This window comes from Adiantum capillus-veneris, chromosome 29 (genome assembly GCF_014529385.1).
Source record: "Adiantum capillus-veneris isolate H3 chromosome 29, ASM1452938v2, whole genome shotgun sequence".
NCBI classification, from domain to species: Eukaryota; Viridiplantae; Streptophyta; class Polypodiopsida; order Polypodiales; family Pteridaceae; genus Adiantum; species Adiantum capillus-veneris.
In genome coordinates this window covers 82,434,361-82,450,537 of record NC_140959.1, presented here as the reverse complement: position 1 = coordinate 82,450,537, position 16,177 = coordinate 82,434,361, and positions in this window count along the sequence as shown.

The following is a 16,177-nucleotide window of genomic DNA, read 5'->3' as shown; positions in this document are numbered from 1 at the left end:
CACTGCCTTTGCATCATATGCCTCCACTTCTAAGCTCTTTACAACACCCAAGCATTTTACTTTTTGATGGTTTGCCAATCTGATTCGAAACCCTGACACCCCAGCCACTGTGAGACCCATCTTTTCAACGCATGAGTGTGTTATGACGCATATTTGGGCTCCGCCATCCACATAACCTTGTCCCAAATTTTTCCTTTTATGCCACACATCTACTATTGGACAAATGTCTGGTAGCTCATCCATTGCCAACACCTTTACTGAACCTCTCTCTGGCTCTTTCTCCATTGGGTTAACCATCCTCTTCCACTGTCGCTTTAGCTTAGGCACCATCTCTATAAGCTGCCCAAAAGTAACATCTGCCTTCCTGCTCGTCAGATCCTCCTTTAAGTCATAGCTTAATTGCCCATCTCCTAGTGGAAAATCTGAAACATGAAACTTTCGACGAGCTCTCCTTTTCCTCTTGGCCTTGACATCCTCGCCTTCATGGCTCTTTCCTTTCTTCTTACTAGGACCTGGGGCACTTCTTCCTTCCTTATCCTCTGTGGTCCTCTTCCCAATAGGCATCACTAATGTATCCTCTAGCTTTGATGCCTTCTCCAAGGTGACTACACTTAGCACTTTTGTCTTTCCCTTTTCCTCCTGGGTCAGTCCACTCGTTCCTTCGTCTCCCTTAATTTCGATGCCATAATCATTTGACCTAGTTAGCACCTGTCTTGGCAATGGATACATGTCTCCCCCCATCCTTGGTGGCTTATCACATTGCGGGCTGATGTGACCCAACTCTCCACAATTATAACATGTGGGCGTCTGCCTCCAAAACCTACCATTGCTTTGTCCAACACCATTCCTAGGCCTTTCTTCACCTCTTGGCTGATTTGCAAACCTCACTCGACCTCGATTATTTCCCACTTGACCTAGCATGTTTAGGCTGAGATTCTTCATCAAATCTACCATTTGCCTCATGTCTTGCCTTAGCCCATCATCTTGCACTGCTGTAGTGACCACTGCTGGCATAACCTGAGTAGTAACAGGAACCACTGGTTCATGATGAACCCCTGACATGCGCCCTTGTAAAGACTCTATAGGCTGAAATTCAGACCTCATTGGCAAAGACTCCACCCCTAACTGGCTCATTTTCCTCAGCTTCCACTCTTTGTTCCTTGCTACCTCTAGTGCATCCTCATATGTCCTAGGCTTCTTTAGCTCCACTCTCCAACGTATATTCTCCCAAAGACCAGCCAAGAACCTGTCCTTCTTCATCATGTCAGGCGGGGGTACCTGTGGTGCTAAAGCCTTGCACATTCGCTCCCATGCCAATGAAAACTTACGTATGTACGCATCTACTGGCTCACCTTCCTTTTGCACCAAAGCCTGTACTTCTTGCCACACCTTGTCAGGATCTTCTATCTTCACAAACTCCACTTCCAACCCATGTCGTAGATTGTCCCAACTCAACCTTACAGGTGGATCAACCACACGCAACTCCTCTTCAAATGCTTTAGACCAAACTCGTGCATCACTCTTCAAACAAATTTGGAGAAGGCGTAACATTTGCGTAGGGTCATGAATCTGGTTGCTAATGCAGGCAACCTCCATCTTTTCCAAAAATTCTTCCACATCTTCGTCACTTCTTCCATGAAACTCCGGATAAGAGAAAGCCATGGCTACCCAAGTTACAATGCTTTGAGAACCCCTTTGAACACACGTGCAAGAACCCAAAACTTTTCACTACCCAATCCCCAGAAACTTCAATGGAGCTCAGCTTTAGATGAGAACAAACACATGCACATCAAATGAGTTTTCATAGTTGATCATCAGAATTACAACAGGCAAAGGACATTCCAGGATCTCTCTCAATCTTCTTGGCCCAAACATAAAGACTATGCGCTGTTGGAAAAAGATCTTCCTGGACACATGAACATTAATCTGAATTCTTTGAGTTAAATGAAAAGGAGTGAACTGAGGGCCATTTTGATCATCCATTAAAGCCAACCATGAAGCTCCCAAGAAGGCACACATGACTCAACCTTTGATTTTGCCAAAATTTCAGCAGCATAACAACATAAATGGCTCAAAATACCCAAAAACCAGCCATCATAACTTGGAAAAATTTCGACAGAGTTTCCCCAGAAGTAGAGCAGTAGGAACCCAAAATATAGACTGTCTATGTATGCATAAACTGTCAACAATAGAACCCGAGCATCAAGTAGGACTCACTAGCACATAGCCTATGGCGAGGTCACAAAAAGGGTGCTCCAGCTACCTGTATCACCGAAAGGATCTCCACATTTGAGAATCCCCCAGCTCAATAAAAACCTCACGCTATCGACCCTCACACGAAGGATAATGCAAATCGCATATAGTCAAGTCTCAGAAATGACTATCTTCCAGACCAAGTCTCAGAAATGGCTGGGACTGCCAAATACAACCAAGTATGGCTCCACAAATGCGTACAATGGCAGTTTCCACAAGTAACGTACAATTCAGCAGACAATGCGCTCAAATAGGCGCCAAGTGATGCATTCCCACAACAACTGCAAGTGACATCACTGCTAGTATATCACTGTACTCCAGCTACCTGTACCTATGTGAATCACCTGTACTTGTACCTGTACCTGTACCTGTAACCTATAATCTGCAACCTGCAACCTGTAACCCCGAATCTCGAAGCTTGAAGCTCGAAGCAGAAGGTACTCGAAGAAGATCCTCAGTGGGGGCACCAAAAGAATGTGAACGGGATGAAAACACACACAGCGCCTCTATAATGACCCGACACACACTCTTGGGAAGATACACACACACACACTATGGGGCACCACTCGGCTTACACAACACACCTGACCGAGACAGGGAACACACCTCTGGAGTGAGAGGAGAGAGACTATCCACTTGCCCACTCCACACACACACACACACCCAAAAAACTCAGCTCAAAAGAGGAGAATTTCTGATTTTTAAATACAAATGAGCTTGGGCCAACACCAATGGGGCAAACAGCTCACAAAATATGGGTAAAAGATACCAGATACAATCACCAACTGGAGCAGAAACTTCGCTCATAGGAGAAACTTACACAGAAAAACAGCAAAAAAAGAGTGAGGAATTTGGCAAAATGGACAGCGCCATCGCGTCCGGAACGGCCCAAAACCCCAGTCTACAATGTCAAAGTGCTCAAATCCGACCTCGGATGAGCAGTTTAGGCCCAAAACATGCTCCAAAATGAGCAAAAACACACCTGCGGCTGTTCCTCCTCTCTTCTCCACGTTTTTTCTGGTCTTCTCTCAGTTTTTTCAGTTCCCACACTTAGCTTTATTAGTTGGGCACCCTTGGCCTTTTAGATGACCTCAAACGGACCTCGAACAGGCCAAAAACTGACCTCGCAGTGCATAGTTGTCACCTTTTTGCATCATTCGCACACCTGGCACTCAGCTTTTTTCCAATAATGCACCTCGCCACCACGTGAAGTGGCCCCAAAAAAAGGTCCTCATGATGACCTTTCTGCATAACTCTCACCAGAAAACACCCATGTTGTGCCCGTACTTCTCCACGTGCAAATATTGACCTCGTTCGCCCTCCTGACGCCACTAGATGCCATCTGACGCACCTGTTGACCTCACGTCGTCGGCCCGCGGATAGCTTCCTCGAGAAGTTTTACGCGCTACCAACTCCTCCTTATTGTAGAAAAAACACAGTGGTACTGGTAATAGTGAAAATCGATGCACTATGTACACCCTGTCCTACCTGTACACATGTGGGCCCCACATAACCACCTGGCTAAGGAAAATGGGCAATCCTTTATTTGATGCACCATGCATGTATATGTACATATGCGCAATCCCTTGCTCCAAAAAACTCCTGACAACGGAAACTTGTAGAGTTTTCCATGTCTTTGGGGCTTCGCCATTGCCTCGAAGGCTATCCCACCATTGACGAGCCAATTTTTAGAAGTGCATAGCTACATGGCATAGCTTGGAGGACTCCATGAAGCCCTCGTCTCCAAAGGCCGCATCAAATTGTTGGATGAAGGCAAATACTTTGTTGGTAGCACCAAAGGTGCCATCATAGGTGAGAAAAGAGATACTCTTTCCTCCCTCTTTGAACTTCTTGAGCTTTTGTGACCGTCGCCATGCATGGTAATATTTGCAATGTCCACCTTTCTTATATTCTCTAGGAGAATAGCCATAGCTTTCATCGGTAGAGGAGGAAGGTGAAGCAGAAGGAGAAGAGGGTGACCTCTTTCTTGCCCTTTTCTTCCTTGGTTTCCTCTCTTCCCTTTTGGAGTGACGAGGAGAAGGACTACGGGTTAACCATTTCCTCTTGGGAGGAGTTGGCGATCGTTTGGTCCTCCTTCTTTGTGGAGCCACATCTTCGGAGGAATTTAGGAATTCATTGCTTTCTTGATCTTTGGATTCCTCCTCTCGTACAAGAGAGAGTCTTCTTTTGGGGGTCTCTTCAAGAGGCCTCGTAAGCTCTCTCTCCTCTTGGAGAGGAAAGGAAATCCCCTAAGCCCAAAGTTGTTGAGAAACTTCGGCTTGCAAAGTGGGGTTGACCATAGCTTGTTGCAACCTAGTGACAAGATAATTAACAAACATGGGGGCATCATCATTGGCACCTTCATGTGCAAAATCAAAGTTATCAATGTTCATTCTCCTCTCTTGGTTATTTTCAGCCATGCTAATTAAAATTATGTGTTTACTTAGTGTATGCTTTGACAATTCAAAACCTTAGTTGCTACTCCTCTTAGCATTTGAAAATAGGCAGTTAAGTATCTACACCCACGGCTCGAATTGGTTAATTATAGAGAGTAGTGGAGTGAGTCTAACATAGCGAAGTTGTCGAGGGATATCTCCTTTAGGACTTCTTATGGCTCAATAATGGTAAAACCGTAGGCAAGTCTAAAAAGACTCCATTATTAAGACCAAATCTCCCGAGTGTGCACCATATCCCACATAGTGGGCTCAACAAAACCGGTAATAGATCCCAGTCCCACTTACCCTAATAAAATTAACAAAAACAACCATTAATAGGCTACTTAAGGACCTCTCTTCTTAAGCAAGAAAAGAGAAACCAAATGCTATGATACCAATGTAATGGAAATTGCCTATGAACTTTGAGAGTAGCGGACTTAGGAAATTAGGTGATGCGCTTTTGAAAGATTCTTTGTGACCACAGCGGTTGAATTTAATTGATGGTAGCAACATAAACATGGTACTTACTTAAGTTGGCATGAACAATACTTTTGCAAGAGAGAGAGAGAGTTTAGAGAACATGACAATAGTTGAGGACCGGATTCATATGGAGCCGGTCCCCCCTCCAATAGGCATTTGTATTACAGTTTCTCCCATCAAGAGAGACTTGGTACAATAGAATCTTTGTGTTCCTTGTAACCTACGTGATGCAATGAAGATGGAAAGCTTCATGCATCACAAGCATAACTTAAACTTAAAGAAAGCATTAACTATCCCAAGCCTCAGTCCCAAGGCCTCAAACACCTTTGAAGGTGGAGAGAGCTAGCGGGGAATGAGGATAGGGAAGAGGAATAAGAAACATTCCATAGGAGAAAGAAATAGTTCCTCACTTATCATTACTCTTCTTGCTAGCATACATAATAGCATAGTAATGAAGATGGCAAGCTTAAGCATTGAAGCATGACTCTTGGTTGGATTTGCATTCCATAGCCAAGAGTGTTGGTGTAGGCTTTCACTCTCACAAGCTTGGAGAAGGAGGTGGTGTTACTCAACTTTCACCAAGTGAGAACGGCCTTGCAAATGAGTGTGTGTGTGGAGTACATCCCCCTAGCACCCCCACTCATTGCTTTGGGCGAGTGGTGACGTTTCTGCATGTTGCAAGCTCATTGGACCCCTTTCCCCCTAGCCAATCATATGCAGCATGCAGTCAAGTACATGGGTAGTCTTTTGACAAGTGTCCTCCTTACCCCTTAGAGAGAGAGAGCTTGAAAATATCTAGATATTTGGTAGATGGAAGTAGAAGCTCATTGGACCCCTCTTTAGCCCAACCAATAGCATTCAAGCACACCATGTGGTTAAGCTTAGTGAGAGTATGACATGTGTCCCATGTACTCTTTTAGAATTCCCCTAACTTTGAGATTTTTATGCATATGAAGTTTCTCAAGCAACTTCCTCATTAAGTGTGTAGGTTCTCTTTTTGACTCAAGCATCTTACCCCCCATGCATAGGAAGCTTCTCAAGCAACTTCCTCATTAAATGTGACAAGTACCTCAAGTACCTTAGTCATCAAGCATGACAAGCACCTTAGGTGGATTTTTCACATGAAGCACAACCCTAGCTTGCTTAAGTTTAGGTCGGGTTCCCACCTCAAGCACAACCCTAGCTTGCTTAAGTTTAGGTCGAGTTCCCACCTCAAGCACAGCCCTAGCTTGCTTAAGGTTCCCACCTCAAGCACAACCCTAGCTTGCTTAAGTTTAGGTCGGGTTCCCACCTCAAACACAACCCTAGCTTGCTTAAGGTCAAAGAAATTTTAACACTAACCATCGGAGGTCTTTATTGAAGCTAACCCTAAGGTCTTTTAAGTTTCATTAGTTAACCTTTCTCTTTGATAGACCATCTCTCATTTGGGCCCCTTTACCATTTGCCCCGTGTTGAGATAGATCCATAAGCACATGTCTATATTCTAACCCTTATTCTCGTTTATTATCCCATATTAAATGATCAGTTTAATATGAGAACATCATTTGAGCTGGTTAGATATTAGATATTTAATGACATCAATCATGGATTTGAACACATTAGCTCAAGGATTTGTAGTTGCTTGTTCCAAACAGGGATCAAACATAATACGGTAGCTCAAATCTATAGCTTTAAACAGAAACATGGTGAGTCTGTTAGGGATTGTGCAAATTGAATCAAACAATACATTGCCAGATGCCTAGAGCTGGAGGCAGAAGAACGACTTGTATCTTTGTTTCTGGAGGGATTGCTAAACAAAGAACTTCATGCTATACTCTATAGTAAAAAGCATACAACCCTAGAAGTGTGTGTGTCAGATGCAATTGACTTAGGAGACAATTGCGAAATAGAAAGAAGATGTCCCTAAGGATAACCAAAGCGAGAAAACAACATCCACTAAACCAACACAAGTGGGAATGGCTACTGCAACACCACTCTCAGCCATAGAAGATATGCTTAAAAGGATGACATGATGAGCAACATGTTACCATATACATGTGGTAGTGATGTGTGTGAACACACTAGGACCGTCGGGGAATTTTTTCCCTCTTTAGGAGGTTTTTCCCCCCGTGCATTGTATATACACCCATCACTCTAGGTCTATCTATCTTTCCATTGCACACTAAGTAACACACTCTCTATTGTGTGCCTTGAGATTCCTTCATCTTCTCCAAGCTGTGTGTGTTTCTCTGCAACCCTAATTCCAACAATTGGTATCAGAGCAGGTCACGTCCTCCCGGGCTTAGTCGCCAACTGCTCCAGCACATGCCTGCTCACTTTCTCCGATTTCAGTGAGCTTTGGCAAGCATTCGCAGGTCGACAAATATTTTTGGTGATCTTGTAGAGCTCAATCTGCTCAGAATTTCGATTTGGGCTCATTTCGGCCTCCGTTTCCACTACAGGCAGTACTGCACAGACTATTTTGTCATTTTGTGAAGAATTTCTATCAGTGTCGTTTTCTGCATAACAGGTGCCTTACAATCTTCTACGGTTTGTGCTATATAGCACGGGTTGTTCCCGCTCCGTTTCTCCGCTTTTCGGGCAGTTTTCACATCAGGTGCAACATTTACCATGGCTAACAACAACAACACAGATGTGTTCAAGATGTTTGTTGCCGAGGACAGGTTGGATGGGGACAACTACACTATGTGGGCTTATATGATGCAACATGTTCTTGTGTCAAAGGGTGTCTAGAACATTGTGCAGGGCATTGATGTACGTCTTGGTTCAAAGGATGCAGGCAATGTTGAGGATGTTGCAGGTCTTGCTGCAAGGATTGCAGCTGTTAGAGTCGTTTTGCCTACGGCAGAACAAGCTCGTTGGGATGTTAAGGATGCGCAGGCTCATGCATTGATTGCGTTGTCTATGAAGCGCACCATTGTTCCTCACATCCCTTCAGCAAAATCTGCAAAACAGGCTTGGGATATTCTAGCAAGTCTTTATGCAAGACGCAATGAGGCTAAAATTGCTTTGCTGCGTAAAGAGCTGGAGTCGAAGATTATGCATGAGGAAGATGATATGGACACTTTCCTTGCTAGTGTCAAGGATATCAATGAGCAGCTTATTTCTGGAGGTGAAGTCATTTCAGACCGTTCCCTTGTGCAGACTGTTCTTGATGCCTTACCAGATTCCTACCAGACTTTTGCTAGTACTTGGAGACTGATGACCCAAGGAAATCCTGAAGTTGTCAAGTTTGATGCATTATGCACATTGCTGTTGCAAGAGTCACTTTCTAGAAAAAACAGGACTAGGCAGCGTGCAGAGTTGAACAGGCTTTTATTGCTTCTCAAAGAAAGGGTGGTAACAATAATGCAACCACTTCTTATGGTTCTGCTGTGAGTGGCAAAAATTCTGTTCCTAATGCTTCTGCTGGCAGCACTTCGTCTAGCAATTCTGGTGATAAGGGCAAAAAGAAGATGCATTGCCATTTTTGTAAAGCTAATGATCACTTGATCAAGTCGTGTCCTAAGTTGAAGGCTAAAGAGGCTAAGAAGAAAGAGGGTGTTTCCACTACAAATGTTGGTTCCACTACAAATGCAGCCATTGTTGAGTCTTCTGTGAAAGGAGACTGTGATGCTGATGTTGATGTAGAATGGGCTTTTAGCGTAGAGTGCACTTACAATCTTGTTGTCCATGATGCATGCTTGTCAGTTGCTGCAGATTCACATGTGTGGTATTTCAACAGTGGTGCTACAAAGCACATTACCTCACATCGTGAATTGTTTACCTCTCTCGAGTCTATCCCTCATGGGAATTCAGTCACTTGTGCCAACAACGCCTCTTATCCAGTTTAGGGAGTTGGAAAGATTGTGCTCACTGCTGCTAATGGCAGCTCCTTCACACTTGTTGATGCACTTTATGTACCTGGGATCAAGAAGAATATCTTGTCTGTATCCGCACTTGCTAGACTTGGACTTGTAGTCAAATTTGTGGATGACAGATGTACAGTTCATTATCTCAGTTTTGGTGATGAAATTGTTGCATCTGGGCTTTTGTGTCGTGGGCTGTATAAAATTTTGCAAATGCTATTGCAGATTCAAGGGCTATTTCAGATGCAAAACTTTGGCATGCACGTTTTGGTCATCTGAATTTTGCCAGTTTGCTGCGTTTGCTAGAAATCTGATATGGTTGCTTCTTTGCCGTCTCTTGAAGCACCTGTAAAACATGTTTGTGAAGGTTGTATTTTGGGTAAAATCCAGCGTTCTAAGTTTCCAAAGGATGGTTCAGTTAGGGCCACATGCAGGTTGCAGCTTGTGCATAGTGATATTTGTGGGCCCATGCAAACTCCGTCCTTGGGCAGTTACCTGTACTTCATGACTTTCATTGATGATTACTCCAGGCATGCATGGGTATTTCTGCTTAAAGAGAAGTCCGAAGTTTTTATGTGCTTCAAACAATTTCTGGCTATGGCTGAAAATGTCTCGAAATGTACTATGGGCACCCTCCGTTCCGATCGAGGGGGGGAGTATATGTCTCATGAATTTAATGCATTTTTGGCTAGTCGTGGGATAAAACACCAATGTACAATGCCTTATACACCTCAGCAAAATGGTGTTGCTGAGAGGAAAAACAAGTCACTGACGGAAATGGCACGATGTATGGTGAAAAGTCAAGCTTTGCCGCATTCTTTTTGGCTTGAGGCCATCATGTGTACCACTTATGTACTTAATAGGTGTCCTACGAAAGCTTTGCAGTCTATTACTCCATATGAAGCATGGCAAGATAGAAAGCCTTCTATTGAGCACATGCGTGTTTTTGGCTGTTTGTCATATGCTTTGGTGCCACAAGTGCAGCGCAGAAAATTGGATGATAGGGCTGTCAAATGTATTTTTGTTGGTTATAGTGTTGAAAGCAAAGGTTACAGGTTGTATCATCTGCAAACAAAACGTATTCTGGTTTCTCGGGATGTAGTGCTTGTGGAAGATTCTGTTCATCCCTTGCTGTCATGTACTAGAGACAGTAATGTAAGCTCACAAGACATTTATGACACTTTGTTGCCTCTTTTCAGTGGTCCAACCATGATATCTCACATGCCGTCAATGTAACACCCCTGTATTTTGCATATGTACTTAAAAGAGCAATTGTTGGCTGCTTCTTGCTGCTCCATGTGATAACAACCCCAAGTAAAATGTAAGATCCCCAATCTTCAGTCTCATTTAAAAATAAGAAAAATAGATTCTAATATCTGCATCATGAAATTTTGGCTCAGAATGCTTGTTTGGCATTGTTATAAGGTTTTAAAGTGAAAAGCAACGTCGTTTTTATGTTTTGGTAGGTCAGACGGACATTTGGTTCAAAATTGAAAACATTTGCTTTTTTTAGCTTTTTGTGCTTTTTGGCAATTTTTTTCAAAAAAAAAAGGCCGGATCCTTAATCTACGAGTCTCAAGGAAGCTATGATTCAATTTTTTAAAAATTTGCTTTTCGGGTGCTTTTCATGGTATTTTTAGCTTTTCATGAGTTTTAGTGCTTTTTAGTGAAAAACGAGTCCACTCTCTTGTTTTAGTGGACAAGGGGGGCTTGTGGTTCAATTTTAGAAAAAAATTCTTTTTTTTTTGCTTTTTACGTTATTTTTGTGCTTTTCGATGTTTTTTAAAAGCAATGTGCTTTTTAGGATAACTTAAATATAAAAACATTATTTTTACTCACCGTTGGATTTAAAAATGACCACCCTGAGAAAAACGAGATCAAACGAGATTTTTATGGGAACTATATTTATAAAAAGCGACATTGTAAATACATCGGGGCAGTACAAAAAAAGTGTAATTATGTTGGGGCATCACGGTGCATCATAGTCTAGTCACGGTCACATTAGTTGCCAAGATACTATCCAATTAGTCAATTTTTACTGTAAAAATTGATTGGTAAGTCGGAGAGTTGATTGCCAAAAGATGTGCCATGTTTTTAGAAAAGTCCCAAAAAGCATGCAGTTATTCCAGGCCGAAGAGGGGTGCCCCGTCTCAACTTGAGGCACACTCTAGCCTATAAATTTTTCCCTAGTGCTCAGGTTTGAGTGCCAATAGTTGCATCTACTACCGCACGACGATACTATGGAGTGATGCAAGCTCTCCATCACCATCTCCATAAGATCTTCTCTCTCATTTGCATAAAGAAGAAGAAAAAGGACATTCTCTCTCTACTTGCTTACTATCTTCTCTTTTCTTTTCACGGTGTGCATGCTCTCCAACGGCTTCATGGTGAAAGCCTCAACAAAGATCTCATCATTGCTCTCTTGCGACAAAGCAAGAAGCCTCTCAACAACCCATAATCAATTCTAAAGCATGATAAGAAGCTCTGAACTCCAAAGCCATCATCTCTTTCTCTCTCACATCGTTTTTTGAGTAGCTACCCTCTTGATGGTTGCTTTTTTGTATACGAGGGCATGTATGGACTTGCAAGATGTGTGTGAGGTTGCTCCATGTTTGTTTCATCTTGTTTAACTCGTTGATTTATGCACACAATGTGTTTATGATCACGTATGTACATAAAAAGTGCTTTTTGTTTCACATCACGTAGACAGTAGGAACATTGTTTTGGTCATATCTGCCAAACCACTATGAATCAGGTAGAAGCCTTTAACCTTGAAATTAAGAACATCATTTAGAAAATTTTCTCTCTGGAGTGTCACATGAAAATTGAGCACGAGCGAAGAGTTATAGTAAAAAAATAGCTTGCTGCCCACTGCACAATCAAAATTCTGGACCCAAGTTTCTTGGGAGAACCACTATATAGATTCATTGGATGTGGGCTCAGTTTGATTGCAATGGAGATGTCAAAATCCAAGTATGGGAGTCGGAACAGTATGGAATATGGTTTATGGTCAAGGGATGAAATCCCTCATGGATTATGGTTGTGATTTTTTTGTGGAATTTGTTATGGCTCTTGGATTTTATTTATTTTTGGATATGGTTGTGCTGCCAAAATGTTTGGAGCCATGTTATGTGCTAAGGTCGTTTTGCAGGATTGGATGTGCATCACCCTGACTTGGGTCGGCTGCTCAACCATGTTATGAGACTGGTAATGGTTTATGATTTTGAATTGGATCATGAAGTGGTTTTAATGGTTTATGGCGGATGTGTAAGGGTAGAGACTTTGTATAGTCTACCTTTTTGGAAAAGATTGTTTGTGCATATGGAAGATGCTATTGTGATCAGACTCATGTGTTATGTTTCTCATGGCAGTGTCGCTACAAGACTAGGATCAACTACATTGCTTAGCCTTAGACAAAAGGGTCGATGAATTGGGGCTTTGCTCGATCGGGTTTGTTACCTAAGTCTTATTTTTTGTTAGGCTCATCTACACGGTTAGTGCATCGAGGGTTGAATGACCTACATGGCTAACGCGTCGCAGATCTTGCCTTGGCTTTTTCTAAACACCCAATGGAGAGGCATGGAACTTAAATTAGTATGGTTGGTGTTGATACCCTATCATCTGCTGGTATATGGGATCCTTTTAGAGCTCGGGCTCATGGAGGGAGGTGAAGCGGTCTCATCCAATGTTTGGCTCAGGTAGGTTGGGGATGTTCTGGATCTCTCTTGGCAAAGTGAAACTCTCTCTACTCGTAGTAGAGTGGAAGTGGAGGGGTGGACCAGTTGATCTCTACACAGGGTCCGGTGCTCTGCTAGTCATTTTATATTTTTGATGGTATACCCAAATTTTGTGATTGCATTAATACATGATTGCTTGTTATTTAGATGGGGAATTTATCCTACATATACAAGGTCATATAACTAATTATTTGCATAACCTTGTGGCTGCTCCATATACACAACCTTCTCCAAGTCTCCATTCAAAAACCCATTCTTTACATCCATTTGTTTCAGCACCCATCCTAAAGCTGCAGCCACTGCAATAAACATACAAATAGTAGCCATCTTAGCTACATGGTTGAATGTCTTCTCATAATCAATCCCAGAAGTTTGGGCATAACCTTTGGACACAAGCCTAGCCTTGTACCTGCTCATGCTACCATCAACATTATGATTTATTTTGTAAGCCCACTTACATCCAATTGCCTTCTTTCTTTTCGGTAATGGCACCAAATTCCATGTTATATTTGCATAAAGAACAACCACCTCTTCATTTGGCATAGGCTACCATCATTTTTCTTCTTTAACAACATCCTCGAAACATGCGGGTTTACCTCCTTTGTAATCTTCACCATATATGAATAATGAAGAGCCAAAAAACTCTCATAAGTCAATCTTTGCATAGGATTTCTTACTCTTTTAGACCTCTGTGGTTTAGGATCACTTCAAGATACCTTGTTCCTTGCTTGCATCTGGAGTTTTCACAAAGGGTATGCCAAACTCCTCATCTAAACTCTGCTCAGAACCATTTCTCTTGCCATCATAATGAAAAACACTCAAATTTGGCAACTTAGGGGTATCATCAACTTTTTATTTCCCTTTCCATATACATTTGAAGAGTTAGCAGAACTCAGTCTTTCATGCAACCTACCACTCCATGGATTCTCACCATGACCTGCACTAGGTGACCCTTGCGGCCCACTCAAAACTTGCGACTGTGCACCTGCATTTTCTACAACTACATTCTCTCTGACATCGGCCCTTAGACCATCTTTCATATCAGTATACCAAATTTCATCTTATAAAAAACAACATCCTTGCTCAACCTCACTTTACCAGCGACAAGATTGTAACACTTGCACCCTTTTTTATCAATGGAATAGCCAATGAACGCACCTTTTTTTGCTTTGGATCAAGCTTCCTTCTTACTTAACTCATCCAGCACATGCACATAGGAAACACATCCAAACACTTTAAAATCTGATATATCTTGTTTTTCACCACTAAAATTCTTTGATGGTGCCATATCATGTACTGCAGCAATAGGGGTCCTATTCATAATGTCAACACTTGTAGCAAAAGCCTCTGCCCAATAACAATGAGTCATGCTCTTCTCATTAATCAATGCTCTAGTAACTTTTGTAATGTTCCCGTTCTTGTGCTCTGCTAGCAACACTATTTTGCCAAGGAGTATACCTGCATGAAAATTGTCTCTAAATTCCATGCTTTTTTCATAAAATCATTAAATTCATTGGAGAAATATTGTCCCCCTCCATCTAACTTTAGGCACTTAACATGTTTCCCAATCTTTTTTTCAACCATAACTTTGAAATTTTAAAAAATCATAAACACCTTACTATTTTTCTTCATGAAGTAAACCCATACCTTCTGCATATGGTCATCAATGAAACTCACATAATATCTACATCCACCCATACATGCAGTCTTTGTCAGACCCCATGTATCTGTGTGTATTTCTTTCAATGCATTCCTGCCTACATGCTTATCATGAGGAAAGGTTTTCTTTTCCTGATTTCCAAATTGAGAAGTTTCACAAACTTTTGGCATTTCAACAACTTTAAATGTTGGCAAACCTATAACCATGTCTTTAGTTTCGTCATGTTTAGCCTTTGCAAGTTTACATGGCCGATACGTTTTTGCCAAACCTCATTGTCTGGAACGACACATGTACCTTGTGCAAACATAGCATTCACCTCAAGCACATTTACATCCAAAGTAAACATTCTGGCAACTTTCTTTCCTTGTGCAACCAACCTTCTATTCTTCTTATGCTCTTTGACAAATAGAGCATCCGAGTTAGTGACCGGAAGCCTTGCTCAACCATTTTCCCAATAGTGACCAAATCCTTTGTGATGCTAGGTACATGTAGTACATCAACCAGGTACTTTACTTTACCATATTTCATACACAATGGAACATTTTTTGTATGCATAATGGAATGTGTAGTATCATCCCTAGTCTCTACATCACTAGGATTTTGCAAAGTCTACATTTCCTTAGACCATTGACCATGACTGGTCATGTGGTTTGATGCACCAAAATCCACATACCAGACAGTATCACTAGATTTTTCCACATTTACAACCATAATATTTAGCATGTGTTGCACCACAAATAGCCTCTCAAGCCCATCTGCAGGAGGTAATGCATTTTTTTATTATATTCCTATAATGAGTTTCTTTTGAAACTTTAGTAAGAGCTGAATCATTAGTCCAGAGAAGTAACTCGAGAAGTATCAGCCAGAGCCTTATTATACTCATACAGATCAGAATCATTTTTTATGCCCACATTTAAGTGAGGTTTTAAAGTCAGTAACATCAACAAGAATAAGATGGTGTAAGAAAGACCAGAATAGACCACAATTAAGCTAGGCAACCAGGTAATAAGCAGAAGCCAACAGAAACCAGGTAATAGGATTGTAAGTCAACATCAGAGCCAAATCCGGCTATCCCCAACCATACCCAAGAGGGTAGGATCTTGTTTTTTTTTAAAACCACGATCGTACCAAAAATCCAAGACCCAAAAAACCAACTAGTGGCCAGTAAACAAGCAGTATAGTTTACCAGATAGTGGGCAAAATTTTAACACATTTCTACATTCAATGAGCAAGACTGGAAGCCAGAAAAAATAATCATATTCTTTCACTATGCCGAAGTAAAAAACCTCTCATCATTCTCAATAGAGCAAGATATTTCTAGACCTCCTGAAATTTTGAAGGAATGTGGAGCTAGTGAGCAGCAGTAAACTGACAAGAGTCTCCTAGGATCCAAGATAGGTAAAAATCCAATGACAGCTACAACTATAACTATCAGAATATGGCAGCATTCCAGTAGCCAGAAAATCCATGCATAACCAGCACCATCACCAGGCTTTTAGCCTTTATACTCACCATCTGATTGAAAACAAATCCAAATAGTATATACATGATAAATTTGATGTCATATTCTAGCGCAGTAGCAACCAAACAACTAGAGTGAATGTATGTAATCAGTACCATGCAAACAAAAGGCCCCATTTGTGAAAATCATGTATATCAGTCCAGCTCTGTTTAATGGAAGAACCAGAACCATCTACTATTCAATCACACCTAAAATTAAGCCTGAAGATGTAGAGTCTATGTATAACTTAGCTAGACCAAGCC